We start from the raw sequence: 7,636 nt of genomic DNA, 5'->3' as shown, positions 1-7,636 counted from the left end.
AAATTCACTCTTATAATGTAGAGCCTACACTACAAAAAAAATAAAAATTAGGAGGAAGTGGCTATATATTCACGGACACATTTGTTTAAGTCTGCACTAGCCAATTTTTATTTCTAACACTGATGTGTTTGAGTTGTTGCGAGAAAAAAAATGATTTTAAAACTTCATTTGGACATCTTCAGAGAACCTTTTAATCAGATTGGGGGGATTTGGGCTGTTAAAGGCAACCCTCTATATGTCTGCAGCTGCGGCTGTGGAAGGAAGTGGAGAAACTATTTTAGCACTTGAGCTTGAGCCTGTCAGCATGTTCCAGTGCTCAACCTGAGTTGTCGGGGTTAACCAAATACTGAAACAAGGCTGAATAGCGATCACATGCGCACTAAAAGAAACAAGGGGAAATAAAAATGAAGTTCACGCTCAAACTTGTGAGCAAAGTGACAATGGGAGCAAATTATTTATTCGCAATAAACAAGCTCCAGACATCTGTTCTTAATGGACTGATGTAGTATAGCGATGGGAAAAACAGCTTTCCAACAAGAACACATTTGATGTCCAAAACATGGAATGCAAAATGCTTGGTTGTACACAAATCAAGCACAGAAGTCTAATTAAGACAGAGTGGGACAACAAAGTCGATGTTTCTCAATTTTGGCCCCATGAAGCTCATAAAAACCATTCATTGGTTCTCAGATACATAAAAACGTCAATAAATGTAAATTGCAACAAAGATCTGTAATTCATCATATGATTGTAAATCTGAAAAAGACATGTAAAAACATGTAAAATTGTTATTTACTGGTTTTTGAATGGGATATGAATTGGGTGAATCTTCTGTAACGTGACTTTTCTAAATTGATTTCCTCTTTACGCCACCGTATTTTCAATCCGTTCTATATGTGACAAAGATCAAAGCATCTACAGTCAAGAGAAAAATTCATCATTTATATTGTAACATTTTGGAAATTATTCTTAACCCATTTTGAGGAAACTAAATAATATGCAGTTACACAAAGTACGAAAGCCTGTTTCCATAATATTGTGTGATGATAACCATTCAACAGGTTCAAAAATCGCTTGCCATCAAAATGTGGCCGGGTTATGAATGATTTTTGGGCTTCAACGAAGCAACTAACAGTTACAGTTACAGTCGAGGAAAACACTTTCACGCAGGGCGGTGAAAAGCAAAGGCAGTGGGCCTGGTGGCTTAAGTGATGTGCGGTCCTTGTTTTTTTTTGGGGGGGGGGGGTGTCAAGCTGCTCCATTTATCAAATCATCATGCTCAATCGCAATACAGCCCTGAGCATTTTTTCATTATCTCACTGTCGGGGCTCCACGAGGGTGGTGAAAATCCTTTGGGTTATATTATGTCCAGATCTAGCTAGCTTTAGCTAGCATACAAGTTCATGAACATAAAGTGTACTTTAGAGTCCAGCGCCTTCCAAATATGTTCCTTGAGTACTTTGATCGCTTTCTTCTCCCTTTGAATTGCACGCTGATGTTGACATAGTTGAACTCAGCCAGACATTGCCGTCACTCTCTGACTTTATCCTCTCTCAGTAAAGCTGTTCTCGCCGGCTTTGTTAGCTCCTCCAAGGAACAAACCGTTGGCTGCCCACCCCACCACCATCCCTCTACTCCAGAACAGATTTACTGTGATTACCCAGACCAGTGTTTACTTTTCCCAGCGTACTTAACTCTGTATTTATTTTATTCAAATTAATTCCACCACACTCATTCTTCTCCCTAAGCCATTTTCATCCATCTTGATGATCCCTCCTTGCGACGGTGCAAATAGATCACCGAATCTGGGAGAGGTAAAGCGGAATTTTGTCTGGAAAAAAAAAAAAAAAAAAGACTTCTTCTTATTCAAAACATGTCATGTGATGTTTGGTTTCTTGAAGATAAAGTGCTTCTCCTTCAGTAGATCGTGAACATCAAAAAACAAATGACTTGAGGTCAGTTTCACATAACAGGGTAAGGACACAGCATGGAAACTTGGATTGGATGAATGGGCTCATTTGGCTACGTAAGGCTGCACTGACATTTGGTTACAAAAATGTTTCAATGTTGTACAAAATACACAAACAAAAAAATGTCACCCAAAACAACTGACAGCACAAATTGTGCTAGATAGCACAGTACTTTAAAATGTGCATTGCAGCAAAACATTTCATAACGGCAAAACTGCTCTCATCATAAACTTTTATGAAACTAAGCTATGCAATGTTTTGAACAACAATTTAACATGAGTAGTGATCAAATCATATAAAAAGGTGTTCAACACATGGCAAGACCAAATGAAATGAAATACATATTACTCACCCTTTGATGATGCTGTACTTCGGCGGAACAAACACACAAGAGACCCAAGGCGTCATGACTCACTTTTAACATTCTCACTTGTCATAAACTGTGAATCAAAATAAATATGCAGAGAGAGGATTACTGCTGAATATGTCACAACAATGATAATAAAATAACTAGAAATACATATGACAACAATGTATCCACAAGCTGAAATTAAGATTCCGGACAGAACAAGGATTCCACACGCGCAGACAGAAATAAGTAGAATTGATATATTTACAAAAACGCAAGACCGACAAAGTACAATTAAGGACGCTGGTAACAAAGAACCCGGAAAAGGCAAGAACAAAGCAAAAATGCTCGCAAAAGGCAAGGAGCAAGAAAAACGTAAATTGCTTGTCGACTCAAAGGACAAATGAATCCAATACAAAAACATACATCGAGAATACACAAGGAAAATACTTACAAGAACAAAAACATACGATGAACTAACAAGGCAAGGCTATGTGGCAAAAGAAATGTCAAGAATGCCTCGAAAAGTAGGCACTTGGGAGTCGTGAGCTAAATACTGACAATCACTGGGCATCTTGTCAGTCCTTAAAATACAAGTCGTGATTAGGAAACGCGGCGCAGGTGCGCCTGCTGGAGGGAACCGCCCCTCACTCCAGCTGGAGCTGAAACACAATCAAGACAAAGAAGACAGGATCATGACAACCTCATCTGATGATCTGAAAAAATACCTGAAAAAGAAGACCACCGGGGAAGAAGTGTGAATGCGATCGCGACTAACTTTATTAAAATAAACAATATACATATGTGTGGCAGGCTGATTGAACACTCTAAATTGTCCCTTGGTGTGAGTGTTTGTGGAGGCTCTCAGTCGTACAGGAAAGTTCCATCGTAGAAAGGGTTCTGTCAGTCGTCATCTGTACCTGTACCCACAGGTACAGATGACGACTGACAGAACCCTTTCTACCTTGGTGTGAGTGTGAGCGCGAATGTTTGTTTGTTGCTGTGTGCCCTGCGATTGGCTGGCATCGGGTTCAGGGTGTCCCCCACCTACTGCCCGAAGACGGCTGGGATAGGCTCCAGCACCCCCCGTGACCCTTGTGAGGAAAAGCGTATCGTAAAGTGAATGAATGAATGAATATATATATACATATATATATATATATATATATATATATATATATTTTTTTTTTCTGATATAAACCAACTGACAAACTGACTGCGTTGGGGGAAAAGCTACATTAGAGTATGCTATCGCGATTATTTAAAGAGGTTTTGCTCTCTACAAACAGCAGAATAATTTTAACACCTGACATTGTCTCAGCGATAAGTGGCCCGATTAGTTTCCGTGTGCGGTGTAAACGCGTGGTAGTGTCACATTCTGTTCCCGTCGGTTGGTTTAATGTCAGTTTTTTTTTTTTTTTTTTTTTAGAAAGGTGCATGCTTTGCATCATTTGCTATCTCCCAGCAACGCTCTTAAGAACACGCACACACTCACAACTAAAACAAAAACAAACAAAAAAAAAAGTCCTTCAACAGCGCATACCGCCAGGGTCCTATTTAAAGGCTTGAGGGTGAGGGTGGGGGTTTCAGAGGGGGGTCTACAAAAGTCCATTTACAGTGCGGGTCAGTACATTTGAATGCCTTTACCACTCCAGCCAAATTCTTTGTCTCCCTCATTCACAGCAAGTTATCTCGAGCGCTCCCAGCACAAAGGCAATTGGTATTATATTGTTCGGGCAGACATTAACCCCTGATATTTTCACTGCTGTCCATTAACATCCTTTTTACTTTCTTTACTACAAGGCAATTCCCACAGAACAAGAGGTCACACACCGAACCATGAAGAGATACTCAGCGACTGACAAACAAAGACATGTCGAAAGAAAGTACAGCGGTGATTAATCCCATTCTTTTATTTTTTTTACATTTTGACTTTGTTTTGTCTTTATTCTGGACAAAAATACGCTTTACAACCCAGATGAGGGTCGGTCGGTCGATCTAGCGAGTCAGACAGCTGCTCAGCTCCAGCTTTGTGTTGACAGACTTAAAAATGAAGGAATGTGGACCAAATTAAGGTTAACAACCAGGATTGTTATGTTTGCACAAGCAGTCCTCGACGTGAAATATTCTGCGGACGGCGTTGGAGTGAGCGAGGGTTAGTTTGGGGTGAGATGAATAGTTGCACGGCTTAATGATAACAACGGTTGCTCGGAGGGTCACTTGACCAGGTCGACTGTAAAAACAGGTCCGTCTTAATCTCGATGCTGTGATGAAATACACCGAGTGTCAAACTTACCTTTTGGGCCATGATAGCGATAAATTGCGTCAGGATTTATTTGAACGCTGACACGGGCAGAGAGGTCGGCATCGTCACATTTTTCTCCTTTTGCCTTCGCCAGTACCCATCTGCGGCATCACAAAAAAATGCTTTTGCCGTTATTGCTTTCTATTCTCACCGAGGAACTTTTAGTTGAATCGCTACGTGTGACCGTAGCAGTGCTTGACTTTCAAACTTCCACGGTATTTATATTCCGAATCAATGTCTTAGCTACGGTACTCTATCTAAAAGCATTTGCACAGACGTACATAAACCTCTCCTCTCCATCTGCTTCACAGAGGAATGCCAGTGACTTAAGAGACCTTGGTGCTGTTGACAGGCAGGCTCGTGTGCACGCTCCCTCAGACCCTCGCTCACCTGCACACAATCAGATGCACTACAGCCCCCTCCAAAACCGGAATACCACAGTACACTGCATATGACCCCCACTGCCTGTTTCTGCTTTTGGAACCCTGGGATCCATCCATCCATTTTGTGTACCACTTGTCTTCTTTAGGATCTCGGGTAAACTGGAGCATATCCCAGCTCAGGCAGGATACACCCTGGAATGATTTCCAGGGTGTATCCTGGAACATACTGTATAGACAAACAACCATTCGCACTCCTTTTCACACCTACTGTAAGGACGATTTAGAGTCATCCGTTAACGTTTTGAGACAGCCGGACAAAGTCGGGAGTACTGGAAGAAAACCAACGCAAGCAAAGGAAGCACATGCAAATTCCACACCATAAAGCCAAAATGTAGATTTGAACCGTGAGCCTCCAAACTGTGAGGCAGATTTGTTCAACACTATTTCTTCAATCCTTCGACACCGGGCCTTATTTTCATGCCCAGCACAAGTCTGGCGCAAAGTGGGTGTGAGCTTTGGTATTTTCAAAGACAGACGCAGTTAGCAATGGACGTTAGCGCTCATGGGAAGGAACACGTCCATACCAATTTTTTTTTTTTTTTTGCCTGCTTCATGTTTTTGCCGCACTTCCAGAAAGCCAGTCGGTAAAATAGAGGACGTTCGTCATTTGTGATCGAAGTCGGAACGCATCACGGTCTATCACTAGCACGCTAGTAAAGTCATAATTATGGTAAATGTTTGTACGAAAACACTTCTAGACCTTAAATATGAAATAAGCGAAAAACAGCAACGACAGGGATACAATTTCATTTTTATAATACATACACTTTTGGATCAACCAACGACAGTCTTTTTATGCTCAGTTGTGATCTAAGGAACACGTCCATACCAATTTTTTTTTTTTTTTTTGCCTGCTTCATGTTTTTGCCGCACTTCCAGAAAGCCAGTCGGTAAAATAGAGGACGTTCGTCATTTGTGATCGAAGTCGGAACGCATCACGGTCTATCACTAGCACGCTAGTAAAGTCATAATTATGGTAAATGTTTGTACGAAAACACTTCTAGACCTTAAATATGAAATAAGCGAAAAACAGCAACGACAGCAAAGTTTACCCTCAGCATGCCCTTGTTGCGCCGATATGTTGGGACCCAAAGTAGCCGTTGGCGTACGTCTGCTCGTAACAAACAGTTCGTAAAACAAAATGTCTGCACTCAGTTCAATCTTGGGAGGATGTCTTAGTTTTTGAAGTTGTTTTTGAGGTTTGATGTGTTAAACATGCTGCGGTCAGAAAGTAAACTCCAGTGGGTGTATGTTGAGTCCGCGTCATGTGGCCTCACAGTATGGAGCGCCATCTTTCATCGCTATTTATGTCCGTGCAAAATCATGAGAACCACTTCAAGTAACACAAGGCTGGTCAGAGGGTAACATGTGCTGCACACAAAACCACACCATCTTCCCTCTGACAAGCCAACCCACTGCCTTTGTTTCTCACATTAATCAGATTTCTTTTGGATTTGACATGTGGGCATTGTAGGCCAGCTTCTCAAAACGATACTGTGTTTGTGATGAAAAACATTGCATGTTCCCTGCTGGTGGGTTTTTTGTTTTTTTTTTCATGGTGGAATTTCCAAGTAAATGTTTCCCTTGTGGCTGCAACCACCTGAAGGTTTTAAAACGTCTTGTTCCAGCACTTTGAGGGATTTGTCATATTTATTCTAAGCAAGGTTTGTTTCGCAGCAAACTGTTGTGAAAATCCTGTAGTTTAATTCTAAACTATCGTATTTTCCGCACGACAAGGCACTTCCAAGTATAAGGCAGACCTTCGATGAATGGCCTATTTAAAACTGTTTTCATACATTGGGCGTATCGCATTATAAGGCGCAGAGAATAGAAGCTACAATAGTGGCTGCGGTTGCCTTATGCATCCACTAGATGGAGCTACACTAAAGGGAATACAATACAGTACTGTACAGCTTTATATATAAAGAGCTTTCACAACTGCTTCAGCTGAAACAAAGCGCTTCACAGAACATTTAAAATACTGCATCCAAGAAATCTGAATATTGATCCATATATAATGCGGATCGGATTAGAAGACGCACTGTCGGCTTTTGAGAAAATTGAATGCTTCAGATCGGATTAGAAGACGCACTGTCGGCTTTTGAGAAAATTGAATGCTTTTAGTTGCCCGTATCGTGCAGAAAATATGGTAATTTGTAAATGTACATCTTTATATGTATTACATTTTTCAGTGAAATGTCATCTTACTCGTGCAGAAAATACGGTAATTTGTAAACATATATATTTATATATGCTACATTTTTAAGTGAAAATGTCATCTCACTAAATATTGAATTTACTGAGCATTTTTTTTTCTCTACACCTACTTGAATCGGCTGTACCCCTTTTAAAGTCATGACTTGAAAACACTGACCAGTTGTTTGTCATTTTATGTTTATTTACTTTTTGGAAGTTATTTGTATGAGCTATTAATTTTGGTCATACGCGACCTGGAGCTAGATTTTCTTCTTGTCATGTTTATAAGTTCAGAATGACACCGTTTTGTTAGCTTCATATCAACATATTCGATTGCCTTAACTACTGCTACAATTATTCATTGTTTAATTAT

The 7,636-nt window shown here is 40.5% G+C and overlaps 1 long non-coding RNA gene across 1 annotated transcript; it reads right to left on the bottom strand.

Annotated features, from left to right (window-relative positions):
* Positions 1-452: 452 nt before the first annotated feature.
* LOC109531073 (uncharacterized) lies at positions 453-2,893 on the bottom strand. The gene is made up of 3 exons (XR_002171113.1): positions 2,774-2,893; positions 2,323-2,410; positions 453-1,831 (listed from the first exon to the last, which is right to left on the bottom strand). It is a non-coding gene; the product is annotated as an uncharacterized LOC109531073 (long non-coding RNA).
* Between the last annotated feature and the right edge of the window lie 4,743 nt (positions 2,894-7,636).

This window comes from Hippocampus comes, unplaced genomic scaffold, assembly GCF_001891065.2.
Source record: "Hippocampus comes isolate QL1 unplaced genomic scaffold, H_comes_QL1_v1.1 scaffold177, whole genome shotgun sequence".
Classification (NCBI taxonomy): domain Eukaryota; kingdom Metazoa; phylum Chordata; class Actinopteri; order Syngnathiformes; family Syngnathidae; genus Hippocampus; species Hippocampus comes.
Note: the sequence above shows the minus strand (reverse complement) of the source record. Positions and strands in the feature narration are given on the sequence as shown.